General features: G+C 49.4%; 1 protein-coding gene across 13 annotated transcripts in view; it reads right to left on the bottom strand.

The window, feature by feature from the left end:
- GATAD2A (GATA zinc finger domain containing 2A) overlaps window positions 1-14,244 on the bottom strand; it is a 72,484-nt gene that overhangs the window by 36,447 nt on the left and 21,793 nt on the right. For 3 of the 13 annotated variants that reach the window (XM_087769322.1, XM_087769321.1, XM_087769318.1), the window contains exon 1: window positions 14,014-14,154. The exons of 2 other annotated variants lie outside the window; for them this stretch is intronic. The gene's annotated coding sequence lies outside the window, so the exon portion shown is untranslated. Of the gene's footprint in view, window positions 1-14,013; window position 14,244 lie in introns of those variants that run through there. 8 more of the 13 variants (XM_087769320.1, XM_087769319.1, XM_087769326.1 and 5 more) reach the window with 8 other exon arrangements.

A 14,244-nucleotide genomic window follows, 5' to 3' on the forward strand; every position in this document is an offset into this window, starting at 1 on the left:
CTCCCCCGCTCGCTCCTGAATTCCTGCGCCAGAGATAAAACATCCGACTCCCCTCCCGGGCCATCAATAGCATTTATAATTACACCCTTCGGATCAATGCCCGCGCTGGCAGGGCAGGGGACGCAGGGGCTGCAGTAACCCTTTGCTCAGCCGCTCCGCGACGGGGATCGCGCGCTGCGCCAGCCGGCGAGGGCATCGTTTGAGACAGCAGCAGAAAGTCAGATCTAGAAAAAACTACTTACTGGCAACAGCTGGCCCTTAAGCACGTCACCCCAGCACATCCTTCTCTTGGAGAACACTTATTTTCCAGCATTTGTTCTTTACTGGATACCGTGTGGATACCAAGGGCTGTCAAATCGCATGAAAGTGCACGCAGGCCTTCAAGGAGAAACCCTGCCTTTGCTGCTGGATCTGGGAGAGTACGATCTACTAATTACGCTAGCGGCACCGCGCTCCATACGGATCCTGATGCTAATTTAGCGCAACTGGAGTTCAGCTCTCAAACTCTGCCACTCGCGTACACCAACGTGCAGGAAAACAGAAAATCTCAGAGTAAATCTTCTCCAAAAAATCCAGGCTGAACCTTTTGAAAAACGCTGGCATAATCTAATCTCTTGCAATCAAAACTTACGGTTTTAAGACCAAAGTGCAAGTGCATTTTGACTTCTCTCGTTCCTTAGTCTGGAATATCTCAGTGGTAATTACATTACCAAGCTCCTTCCTCCCTCCCCAAACAAGCCCTGCGATCTACCCGGGCTTCTCCTGAGATTAGCCAGAATTCGGTCCAGTGTGGATACCTGGAAGATGCAAAGATAAAGCAGTTCCAATAATGCAGTTCAGAAAGAAAAATCAACACTGACTGCAACTTTTTTCTCCTTCCTTCCAGGAAGCCTCGCTACTCAAGACCTTGCAAATCTGGCTTTCTGTAACCAGAGCTTGGAGCACCCGGTTCCTGCTGTCCTGGCCAGCAGTTCACAACGCTGCAGCGCCCGCAGCAAACACACCAGGGTTTACAGATGCTAGGTGGAAAACGCGACGCCGGCTAGCCCCGCGCGGAGTCCCAAGTCAGCACAAAATGGAGTGCATTTCTCTGCAGGTTGATTCAGAAGATCAGGCAGGCTCAAAATACCCAGATCACGATTTGGTTGGCTACTCACGAATAGAAACACCCATGATTGTCTAGGGTTGCACCACTACGGGCTCTAGCAGACAGAAGCACGCAGCTTGCTTTTCACTCATAATACAATTTATGTCTTCAAATGGGGGCGGAGGGGGAGCAGGTTCCCCAGCAAATCTCTGAAAACCCAGTTATCCCTCAAAAAGTCCACAGGAAACCGCTCCAAGACACTTTGGTTTCATAAAAATAAGAGCAGTATGTTATAAAATGAGCTACAAAAGCTGATTATTTCTAGATAACGTTAACCTCAGAGCAACCCTTTGGGCAGACCAGTTTTGTTTTGCTTCGGTTTCGAGAGCTGCACTCCCTTGTACAGAAGCATCTAAGCGATGTCATGTTCTCGCTCAAAGGAACAAAGAGGTATGATAAGGAATTAGGGAAGTCCATGAGTGAAACAGAAAGAAAATATTATTCTTGTCATTAATTTCACAATTAGTAGTTTAACTGTGAAAGGGGAGTCAAGTCAGTGAAAGGATGAAACCACTGATTAAGAGGCTGCATCGGAGCCAGGTCCAAACAGTTTTATACATCTGTTCCACATCTATCCCAGTTAATCTTGGTAATTACTGTATGGGTAGACCTGACTCATTAAATCAAAATCTTTGCAAGAGGCCGACTTGCAGGAACAACAAAAAACACCCTGCATGTGCAGAGACAGCAGCCAAGCAGCAGACATGAACAAAGCAGTGCCCGTGTCAAGAAGAGGAACTGTAATATCTACTGTTAAGCAAAAGGAGAGAATACCAAGAAGAGCTAAAAATAGATTAAAGGGTTTTGGTTTGGGGGTTCTTTGTTTTATACATAGCGCAGTTTGAACTATTTTTCAGTTACTCTATATTTATGGCCAATTATGTTGATCCTCACCCAGGGCCAAGATCTACCGGATTCACGGGGCGAGCACGAAGGGCTCCCATCGCCGACGTACTCGTCATCCAGATCAACGAGGCCGGCCCTGCGACCGACGCTGCAGGACAGACACGCTCCACGTTTCCTTCAAGACGACGGCGCCTGCCCAGCTATCCTCCAGCCACGCCGAGCAGTTGCAATGAACTGGCTTTAATCAAAGTGCAATCTGATCGCCTAATGGTGCCGGTCTCTGTGGATTGTTGTATAAACATGTTTTCAAGAACTGGATTTACTATCTTCTGTTTTCAGATGTAGAATATCTTTTTGACAGAGGAAGGGGGTGTCTCTTTTCTATGCAAAGAGGCAGCATCACGAAATGCATTTGCACAACTGTTTGGCAGAATATTAAACAGGGGAAGAGGGATGTGTGCGTGAATTTATCACCTCTTTTACTTAGCGCCCAGCAACCCCAAGGAGTTGACCCCAAGAAGACAACTGGAAAGCTCTGGATCTCTCATTAGGAGAGACGGAGACTAAAATGAGTGGCAATGTTCAATTTAAAAAAAAAAAAAAAAAGCAGGTGGCAAATTGTTATTTCTAGCTCTGGTGGAAAAATCTGTTCTACTTTCACCATCGAGCACGATGTGTTTTTTGTATGCATCACGTTTGCTCCGGAACGCCATATTCGGGGGCCTGCTTTCATCTGCTTCGCCATGCTCACCGCCTCAACGAGGCTTCGCTGTGCTCTGCGGGCAGTTTGTGCCCACCAAGTGCCAGTGACTTTACCTGGGCAACCTGGCATCCACTAAAATATGATAACTTGATTCCTCCTGAATAATTTGGTTTGTGCCTACCTGGCTTCAGCATCAGCTACTGGAAACACAGCACTAACCTTTTTTTTTCCAAAAATTTTTTTGGGGGGGAGGTCAAGATACCATCCTCCACTAATGACGCATTCTTAATCTCAGTTGTAGGAGTACGTTAATAACCCATAAGCTAATAATTTTGTAGCAGCAATTTTAGTTTCTCCAACTATATTATTTAAAAACCTAACTGAGGGTGTGTGTAGAGAATGACACTGTTCAGAAATCCAAATAAGGGAATGAAATGGCAGCTTGGCAGGGACCCAGCGGCCACACCTATTTACAGGGGAAGCCGAGCACAGCCACCATCATTAATTAATTCAGAAGCCTCGGCACACAAAACTTGATCTGGATGCACACCGCATCCCCCACCTGAGATCAAAAGGGAGCACCGCGCGCCGAACATCACAAGCCACGCTTGCACGCAGCCGTGTCGGTATTAAAACCACGAAGGCTGCGGGGCTGATGTTTAGCCCCTGGTCCTGCAGCGAGAAGGGAAAAGGAAACAAAAGTTGTCATTATCACCCATGGGATCGAGGGGCATTTTTAATCTTGAGCAAGCCTAACCACTGGTAACAAACCCGTCGGGGTCCCTCGACACAGAACGAGCAGCAAGCAAACAGATACCGAAGATGAGCAAGACAAAATTGAGGCTTTTGGTTACTTCAGTGGCTTTATGTAAAACAGCATCTAACTTCCACAAAAACACGAGGGTGTTTTGGGTAGAAAACAACCAGAGGTGTTACAATTACACCGAACGACATTTTGCAAAGGAGACCTTCTTATCAAGTTTGCGTATCTAAATGTCCTAAGGGATCAATAACATGCGCAATATTAAAATGAGTCTTATTTAATTACTTCTGTAGTCTTCATCATCATAATTCTCAGGCACCTCACAGAAATAAGTTGCCCATCAGGTCTTAGCCAACAGGATTCACGTGCTTTTGTTCCCCAAGCCACTTGTATCACTGCCTGCTTGTTAAACCATCATCTTCAGGTTTAAAACCAGTTTTTAGTCCAGCAAAAGGAATTAATACATTCCTCTCCGGATACCTTTGCTAAAGGAAGGAGCAAAAGCCGAAGCTTAAATACTTTCAACACCAACTAATGGAACAAAGATTGCAGGTCGCAAGTCTGGAGGTGCACTCTGCCTCCCAGATCGCAGCTTTCCCGCAGTCCAGAGAAGCGCCCGAGCACAACTGCAAAGCTTGCAATATTTATTTATAATCGTCAAGCAAAACGTTTACTTTCTTCAGAATGTGAGACACTTAGACCTTTTCCCGCCACAGAATACCTTACATACCTGCTATATATCAGACCACCCCCAAAGACGCTACGCTTTCTGTCTCATATTCTATGCTACTGATTGACTGTTCCCGAACTTTCCCATATTTGCAAAATACATCAAGACCTATAGATATAGCAATCGAGAAGTTTCTCTTGGTGATCCTCCTGTTCGTTCCTGCCATCGCAGCCCACGGAGCAGTAACCGTTCCTACATAGCAGCCATCTTTTGTGAATTGCAAGACATTAATTTAACGTTAGCCTTAACTGTAAGCACTACCTACTATCTTGGAGCATAACTTTAATGAAAATAAGAATTATTACGCATAGCCAACCCAGATTAGTCTTGAGCTGAGCTTCTGAAAGTCACACAAGGATTACTTTTCAAGTTTCACAGAAAGTGTCATCTCCTCTTTGGGATCTTTCCTCTCAGAAACGGCCACACCACGAGCCAGCCTTCTTGCAGTATCATCTGCTTTCAGGAACAGGCACAGAAAAGCTGTTACAGATGTCATCTTCCTTTTCCCCCAACTACAAAAGCGACCTTGAACTAAAAAAAGCTTAAGACATCACATTTATAGAGTTAATCAAGGCGTTAAAGGCACGCTTCGCCCTACGCACGCACGGCCCAGAAGGGAAGGGTCCTGCCCAGAGAGCATCCTCGGCTCTTCACGAGCACGACCCAGACCCAGACGGAGCGAAGCTTCGCTGGATGCCCTCCGCAGACGCCAAACAAGAGCAAGCAGCTCTGCTATGAGGCAGGGGCTCTTCCACCGCTGAAACAACGAGGCGCTTGCTTTCAGAGACTGCATCTCGTAAGCCTTAAAAACAAACAAGCAAGCCAGCAGAAAGCAAAATCCGAAGTCCATACCCCACAGCATCCTACAGAGCATAACGCTAGCACTGTGCCTGCAATCGGCACGCGTGTAATTTCACTATTTTACACTGAAACCCAGAGAATTCTAGATTTATATTGTGTAGGAATCTCAATAGGTGGCTCAGTGTGTTTGTACATACCGCAACGCTAGGGACACATGCACAACTGCAGTACCTAATTCTGTTGGAGACAGGATTTTCTAAGATCCTATTAAATATGAATGCCTTCAGTTTACTTCCTCTAATTCTTGCAAGCATTTCAAAGCTCGTGACCGCATGGCTACTTCAGCAAATGAGCATACTGGGCATAGCTAACAGGCTATGGCAAGGAAGCTGCTCCTACTCACACCAATAGGTAAATCAGCACGAGCGTGAAATCTAACGATTCAATTTTCTGACTCAATTTAGTATCTGGAAAGTCTTCGGTATTTGTAGCACAAATCAAACGAAGAGAAAAGCCACCACTGACCATCTTCAGCAATACTTGCCCTACGAAACAGTCACAAAAGTGACTTTGCTGCTGCGATGAGGCATGCCCCGTTTCAGCGGCATCCCGCGCCAGTGCTGGGCTCCCTTCGGTCCAGCCACGTTCTGGGCATTTACAAAACTGTTTTAAGAAAACCTGGTGCTAACGACTGTGTCGGCCACGGGGTAATTGTCTGGTGTGCAGGAGATGCAGTTTCAGCAGCCAACATTGACAAGAGCCTCTCCATCTAGCTTGAGTTAGGAAACAAGAAGGAAGTTAACCAGCATCACTGTATTGGAAGTGTTCTACTGAATTTAAGAAAAAAAAAAAAAAAAAGAAGGGCAAAAAAAGCTTTCTTGAATGCCAATTCCTATAGTCTTATAGGTAGCAAAATTGGTTGTTTGTACCCCAAAGTGAACGAGTCAAAATCAATTTCAAGACTAACTGAAAACTCAATCAAAGGCTTCACTTTTTTTCCATTGAAAAGCTACAAAATAAGCGTTTAGTCCTCCAGCTCCAGCAATCTGGCACTTCAATGCAAAGACCCCACCATAAACTCCTCCTTATTTTGGATGTTTAACAGAGAAGGGAGAAAACCAACAGAGTGCCTTGAGATCAGCTCACTCGTACTTACACACCTATCGCCATCTTCATCTGCTCGCCCATCAAATACGACTGAAAAACATAACCACCCTTTTGAGGTGCCACCTAACGTTCTTAGCCGTTGTTGGTACCCACTTTTGTCAGAACTCGGAGTAACAACGTTTACTGTTAAAGAATTAGTACTTATGATAAAAAGAGTTAGCGGACCCTCTTCCCGGCAGAATATCCATTTCCACACTCTCTGCTGGAACTACCCACATTACTGACACAGTTAAACAGCGATGAGTTATTTTCACTTGATGGGGTGCAAAAATAAGAAAATATCATACAGCCGCCCTTGCTGCTAGGTGTTTTAGAGACTTCTTCACATACCTGACTTTTTAAATATCCATTTATATTCAGCTGAAGACACTGGAAGTGGGGGGAGAGGGGGAGGAACAGTGTTTACTTCATGTCAGGGCTTATCTCCTGCCTTGTGGGAGTGCTCTTTTATGGGCTTCGTTTTTTTTGTTCCCATCCCTCCAGCTCCCATTCACACCGCTGGAGCGAGGGCAACAAAAAGCGCATATTGTTATGGGTGACTGCAAGCGCGGCGGACTGCCTCCCGACTCTCGAGCCACGCGGCTTGGGCTGCTGGGTCCAGCAAGATTTGGGTACGACTTTTAATTTAGTTTGATTCGTGTTTATACAGGAATAAGCCCAAGTCAGAAGGTGACGCACAAGACACCAAAACCAGAAGACAAAGCGCTCACACGCTGATCCCTTTCATGCCGCAGCAGGGTTTACTACAGGGCACCGCAAATTAGCAGGGAAACTGCATTCAAGTTATTAGTCACCTCATAATTGTTAAAGGAATTGGAGACCAACTCTTCTTCCAAACATGGCAGGAGCAAAGCCTTTCCGGCAGAGCTTTAACTTAATGCCAGATCATCTGGGATACCAAACTTGCCAGAGTCTCCGAAGAGGCAAGTCGCGGCCAAACCGCCTCACCTGGAGAGTCACCCAAAAACTGTCATGAAAACTCCTTTACTCTTGCAAAATACTGATTGTTTTCGTTTGTTGTTCTTTTGGGAGAGAAAAAGGGGGGAGGGAGGGGAAAGAGAAGGAAAGGAAACAAAGAAGTAGGAGAATGAATAGAGGCTGAAACACTTAACTCAGAGTAAAAAAAAAAAAAAAAAAAAGGTAAAAAACCCTGAATTTAATAAGAATGAATACAAGCAGAACAGATGAGATACACCGAGAGATGTGCGTGTTAAATAGCTCTGACACCTGAATGAGACTTGAACTCCTGAGCGCGTTAAGGCTCCAATCATTTTCATGACACAGACCATTCCATACATTCTGCTTAATGCGAGCGGCACCTGACCGAGCCGCGGAAGGTTTCTAAATGGGCAAGGACCCCCATCAGGCCTGGGTCAGCGATCGGTTTGTTTTGTGCACAAACCAGAAGTCGGAGGGAGGACCCACGGAGTCCAGTCGATGCCCAAGGGCTCTGCAGGAAGGACAATGGTGGGAGGAGAAACAGCCTCCAGAAACTGAGCCTTCTTAAAAATAAAAGACAAAATAAACACGCCTGATCATAAGCTTCCACGCGTCTTGGTTAAAGGCGCACAGACTCGACCCTGCCACCGGCACAGACCTGCCAGTTATAAGGGGGACACAGAAAGAAATCCTGCACAACTCAAAAACTCACCTGACTGGGGCACATCACCTACAAATACGTGAAGTCCCAAATTAACCAGCGTGAGAGTCAGGGGCGAACTCCCTCCTTCCCCTGGTCTAGGGGTTTGCCAGCTCCCCGTCAGGCACGTGATGCTCCTTCCCCGTATTTGTCTGGCCTTCAGCGTCTGTGGCTGGCTGTTAAATTTTACGCTCCTAGATCTTTCAAATGTTTGCATTTCCTAATACAACAAACAGGCATTGCAGATTGTGAGGTAAACCTGATGACTCTCTTTTCCTTCTTCTCATCTTAAGTCCTACCAGCAATTCTCATTTGAAAAACGAGATGACATGGGGTTAAATCATTTCATAGATAAACGCTAAAGAAGATGAAGATTAAAATAAAAGGAACTGTTGTTATAAGCCACAATTTGCATGCTTCCTTTGTAACACACACTTATACCCATTTTGCAGATGGGCTAGCGGAGGCATGGAGAGGTTTAAGTGACTTACCCAAGGCAATATAAAACTTCTCCTCCGGGGAGGCCAGGGAAGCAAAGGTAAAGGTGAGAACAAGTTAGCTTAGCACACAGGACATCAGCTGGTCCTGAGCAATGCGATTTCCAAGATGCAATAACAGGGACAAACACCTGGCATCTGCCTGCCGCACCTCCGAGCTGCGCTGGATCCAACAGCTCCGGCCAGACACTGACCCGCTGCCGACCAGCGCCGTCCTGCGCTCAAGCTGCAACGCTGAACTGCCTCAAACCCGACTGATAACAGAGACAAGGAGGAGAGAAAAGGGCATTGCTACAGCTGCACGTAGCCAAGGTTTTCCACTTTCTGCCTTGTTTCAGTATGTTGAAGCAGCAACTCATTCAAACATTTTTTCTTAAGAGTCAACACACCAAAAGCGGGCAAAACTTTCTTGCTCAGCTTTGGTTTTGTCCCATACAGCCCAAATGGCCTAATCAGATTAAATTTTTTCCTCCAAATGCCCTCTTCACTCAAAGAGAGCGAGCTGTGCTCACAAAGCGAGAGTCACGACGCTGCTTTCCAGCCTCACTTGCACTAGAAAGAGAGGAGCATAGCGGACAGCAGGTTAAAAAGCCCCAGCACAATGAAGAGGCGCTCTGTAATTAAGAGGTAGGAAAGCTGTATGGGAGAATTCCTCCCTGCCCCGTGGTAGCCGCAGTCTCCCGAGGTGATGCCGAGCAGGTCGCACAGCCACACACACAAATGCTCGCAGGTAAACACCAGCTGTTTACTGGTGCCCCACTGGAGAGTCCCGAGATCTGACACACCAAGAAGTCAAATACCAAAGAACACAATTAAAGGCAATGAAAGCTAGAAACGCCGGTACCTTCAGCGGTCGGGGAAGGAAGAGGAGAAGTGCTGAACAGCAAAAAGCCAACATAGGAAACTGCGTATTAATAAACCTTAACCTTTGTTCTGTCCCTGTCCTATAATGCTCGCTTCGGGCAATTCACTCTCCTTTTCCCCACCTGAAAATGGACATCTGATTCATCTGACAACGAGGTTCCCTGCTGCACACGGGGCATTCAGACTGAGCGGTGCCAAGCAGACAGAAAATATCACAAAGAAATGGATAACCTCAGAAATTCCAGGTGCTGTGCAAGAAATAAAGCAGGAACCATTAACTTCATGAGGGTCCACATACTCAACAGATGTCCAGGTCCCCAGGTGAAGGGATGCCACAGAAATGCAAAGACAGGAGGAGGGGGAAGAAGGCTAGAAAAGCCTTAAAAAAAAGGATCCCAAGCAAGTCTTTACACCAATCAATCATAATATGAATGCATAAATAAGCAGAATGTCTATATATAAAGCGCCAAACTCTAGCTTGTAAGTTTTAAGGGCAGAAATCTAAAACGAGCAGCATGGGTAGCACAGGGACGGCCACGGGAAACCATCAAGAAGAGAATTTAAAAGAAGAATACAACTGAAAGGCTGTCCTGGAGTTTCCCAGTCCATCCGTGGCAGGTTCTTCTCTTAACATTTACTGTGTCTAATGCCAGAAGAGGAAAGAGTGCTCACGTACCATTTTTTTTCCCCCAATCAACAAAATATGCTAACTACATCGCACTTCACATACTGGTCTACAGACCGCGTGCTGTGATACCTCAAACATGAGCAGCATTACACAAAAGCAAACGTTACTTCCCCAAGTCTAAAAATAAGTCTACCATATTTTCAGATACCACAATCTCCAGGAACATTTGGAGGGGGGGGAAAAAAAACTCCACCATACAGTTCTACGTTACTCAGATTATTATTGAAAAAGATATGAACTGGAAGTCAAGAAGCGCCTGGAACAGGGCTGTAATGTTGGTCATTCTAACAGGAGGAATTAAAAAGCCTACTACATCATAGTTCGTTTCTCCTTTTATTTTGGAACGAGAGCTCAGCATGTGTATTTTAATTCAAAAGGGGAACGCACAGGCTGCATGTTTTCTTTCCAACTTCTTTGTTGTGACCAATTTGTGTACCTGTGCGCAGGATAAAAGCCCGTACCTGCCCAGGTCCCCATCACACGCGGGAACTCCGTACAGAGCGCCCAACCTTCTACCTCGCACGATGCGTAAACGGGACACGCAGCGCTTTGCGAAACACAAGCAAAATAGGCACACGACTGCTCCCCTCAGAGCACGGCAGTAAGAACCCAAAGTATTAAAGCCTGGGGAAGAGCTCACAGTTCATATATGCATAGTAAGTATCAAAAAATAAGTTCTGATGCCCAAAGATTTGAAGTTTTAAATGCCTAAGCACACTTAATATCTACTATCAGCAAGCAACATCTAGATACTGCATGTAGAAGTTTGTGGTTCAAAACATGCTCAACGAAAACATTCTAAATTTAGTCGGCAAAACAGCATTTTCCACTCAAAAGTTACACATAAAGCGAGCGCTCCATCAAAGCGGAAAACCCGAGCTCTGCTGACCACTACAGCACCTTCTCTCCCTCCCAGTTTCTTGTACCAGACACCGCGGCTTTCAGCTGGTTGACGACTGGCCAGGGACTTTACAACACGGACACCATTTCAAGAGGTACCACTGAAAGCGCCAGACAACCTCAGACGTGGCCTCATCACACCTGAATGAATTTTAGACTTAATTTTTAAAATAATGCCCGCACTATCCAAAAGATGTCAGAAGTTGACTTCCTTTATCCCAAGCCTCGTTCCTTCTTCGTCCCCCCTAAAGCAGCATAGCAGGAGTGACGCAGTAAGAAGGGAAGAATGCTTATAGCCCATACGGATGGGTAGGGCTAACGAAGAGCACACCCAGAAATAGCAGTGTAAGACCATAAGACAGTAAGCCCGGAGGTCCTTCCACAGCTACAGTGCCTTTGACAGCAACGGGATAATTCCAGTTCAAACCCGAGGCCGCGCAGAGACGTCCCTAAAAGGGCCAAATGTTGTACCCGTGCACGTGTGCTGCGGTCTGGCCGAAAAAGCGATCCAAATCCTTCGTCTTGCCTCGCAAACATCACACAATACACCAGCACCGTCTGAATTTGAACCAATGATTTTAAACAGCTCCACAGGTGACTACCGGCCTGTAATTACTACAAAAAAGTCGTAACGCAGCTATATTAAGTTACAGCATTAGCATACTGACACTGCATCATATGCCAACAGTGTTGCATCATCACCCCTTGATGTAACCTCATGACTGTGTAACGCTGGTAGGGATGGTATTAGCTACTCCTCTGCACTTCCACCTCTGAGGAAAGAGAAATATATCGGGCTGCTGCATCCCGCGCCACTGCCGGGTACCCAGAGACCACAGAGATACCGCTCGCTCTCCTCCAGTGAAGCTCAGCAAGGTGGTTTTTTCCTTCAAGCACAGAACTCGGCCCTTTCCACACTCACACAGCTCAACCAGAGCCTGCTGACTGGGAACACAGTCGCCCTTTTTCCGATTAAAAGCTAGAGGAGCATCAGCCTGTTGCTTACCCACAGACAACACAGAAAGGAGTGAGCTTTTACAGTCTCAACGTCACGTGCCAAGCTGTGCAGCCCTCCCTATTCTCAAAACCAGATAGTTAGGGGGAGAAAAAACAAACTAAACAGTTCCCAGCCCTGAAACCAGCAGATTTTGTGATCCTATCTGAGGTACGTAACCGCAGAGCCTCGCTGCCCCCAGGACATCACACCCCCTTTTCTGTCCAGAGCCTGACAATCCAGACGCGCCGAAGGCTACGCCAGCAGCGAGTAATGGAGCGTGATGTACGGGAATACGCCGTTCCGTACGTGTCACAACCTCGATGGCTGCGAGACGGCCAGCTCTCCCCGCCCCACATACAGCGCTCGGGGGCCATCGGCCTCCCCATGGCCCAAATGCCAGCAGGCGTCAGTGCGGTATCACCGACACATCCCAGCAGGTACCGTCCCAAGATGCGGTGGGACCGACTGTTTGTCACCAGAGCCAGGCCCGCGGAGCGCACGTGCACGGCAGCACAACGCCCAGGAGGCCACCGCACAGTTCACTCGCACAAAAAGCTTTCCACGTGCTACACATCCCTTTATTTCTTACTTTCTTCTGCCATCTCCTGCCTCCGGTCCCCTACCACCTCGTCCTCTCCGCTAACAGCACGTCTCTTACGCTCCTGCTTCCTCCTCCCCACGTCCCCTTCCACTCGAGACGCTGGTCAATAGTTTGTCTGGAAGAAAGCAGGGTTTCGTTCTCTTCTCCTGCTGATGTATGGCAGCTTCCAGCCTACTGGCACGTCTCTTATTCCCAAAGGCCCCTCTTCGTTTCACTTCCTGTGTAACTGTCTCTACAAGCAGCTCTGCTACCTCTGCTTCCAGCTGCATTCACAGGCGGGCGAGCAAGGGAGAAACATGAAAGTCAAACACCTGCCAAAGAAGCTGGAAACGAGCATTAGGGCCGTGCCCGCAAATTAGTGCTCCGTGAGAGTCGCTGCCGTAGCCATCAGCTTAGGAACCTCTGTCCTGGGGAAGGGGTTTTCTGCAGAAAGTGCAAAAATAGAAGAGCCTGGGGCAGCCAGAAAAAAGACAAGTGAAAGTAAAACCTAAGCTATAGAGTGTAAAATAATAATAAAAAAAAGTAAGCAGATGCTCTAGAGAAGTAAGTACGGGCATCCTGACTTACGGGCTTCCCCAGCTGTGTCGTTCAAAGGCAGTAACCGATGCCCGACGGTTTTCAGCCACCGAGCCCCCGCTTCTCTGCGAACCAGAGCAGCGATTCCCGGATACCGGGCAGCTCGACGCGTGCCTGCGCCCGGGCAGCGCCGCTTCCAGAGCACTATCCCGACAGCCACTTCCAGAGCACTATCCCGACAGCCACTTCCAGAGCACTATCCCGAGCGGGGCCAGATCCTGCCCGGCCCCTCCCGCGGGCGCCGGGAACGTGCGGTAATGGAGAAGCCGGGGCAGGGCGCCCAGCGGGACCCTCACCCGCCGCCCCGGCCTGCCGATGCCCCCCGGTGCCGACGGGGCGCCCGTGGAGGCGCGGCGGGGGGTCGCGGGGCGCAGCCCGCTGCACCTTGAGCCGCAGGAAGGGCGGGCGGGGACTCTTATTGTGACACGGGCCGCAGCCTGGCCGCCAGCCGGGCCAGTGCCACGGCGGGGGCTGCCCGGGGGGGTGCCCGGGGGGGGGGGGGGGGGGTGCCCGGGGCGGCCGCTCGCCCCCCGCCGTGGGCCCCGTCCCGCCGCCGTGCGCGGGGGGCAGCGGGGGGCCGGGGGAGCTCCCAGCCCCGCGCCGGCCCGGGCCGCGACGGAGGAGGAGGAGGAGGAGGAGGAAGAGGAAGCAGGCACGGCGGAAAGCCCGTAACAACTTTCCGAAACAAACGCCTCGCAGGCTGCCGTCCCAGCGCCGAACAAAAGCCGGCGCTGACCCCGGGGCGCTCGGCCCCGGGCTCGGGGGGTCGCGCCGCGCCGCCAAACTTTTCGTTTCCCGGCGAGGCTGCAGCCCGGCAGCCCCGCTCCCCGCCGCCGGCGGAGGCACGGACGCCCTCCCGGGCAGGCGCTCATCGCTCGGGGCGGCCGGAGAGCAGGACTTTGCACTTTTCCCGGGTTAGCGAGCGCTGCCCGCCGTCCCCGCACGGCCGGGCTCTCCCCGAACTTCCCCGGGAGCGCACGGGCAGCCCCGGCGGCTGCCTTGCACAAATAACTCTGCCGCCGCCGCCGCCGCCTCTCCCTCCCTCCCTCCCCAAGACAATAAACCCAACGAGAACTTTTAACCAGGGAACTCACACGCCGCGGCACCTCCCCGCCGGTCCCCGCGCATCCGGCCGCCGCCGCTCCCCGCCTGCCGGCTTCGCCTTACCCCCGCGCCTCGCCGCCCTCTTTTCCGCACCGTCAGGGATCCCCGGCTAATCCTCTCCGCCGCGGCTCCCCTTGCCAAATAATGCGCTTCTCACACATGGAGTCGCGGCGTCACTCGGCGGAGCATGCGCGCGGCGGTACCCGAAACACAGGGCGGCC

Source organism: Nipponia nippon, unplaced genomic scaffold, assembly GCF_047370975.1.
Source record: "Nipponia nippon isolate SJK-2023a ecotype South Korea unplaced genomic scaffold, ASM4737097v1 scaffold_31, whole genome shotgun sequence".
In the NCBI taxonomy this organism is placed as follows: Eukaryota; Metazoa; Chordata; class Aves; order Pelecaniformes; family Threskiornithidae; genus Nipponia; species Nipponia nippon.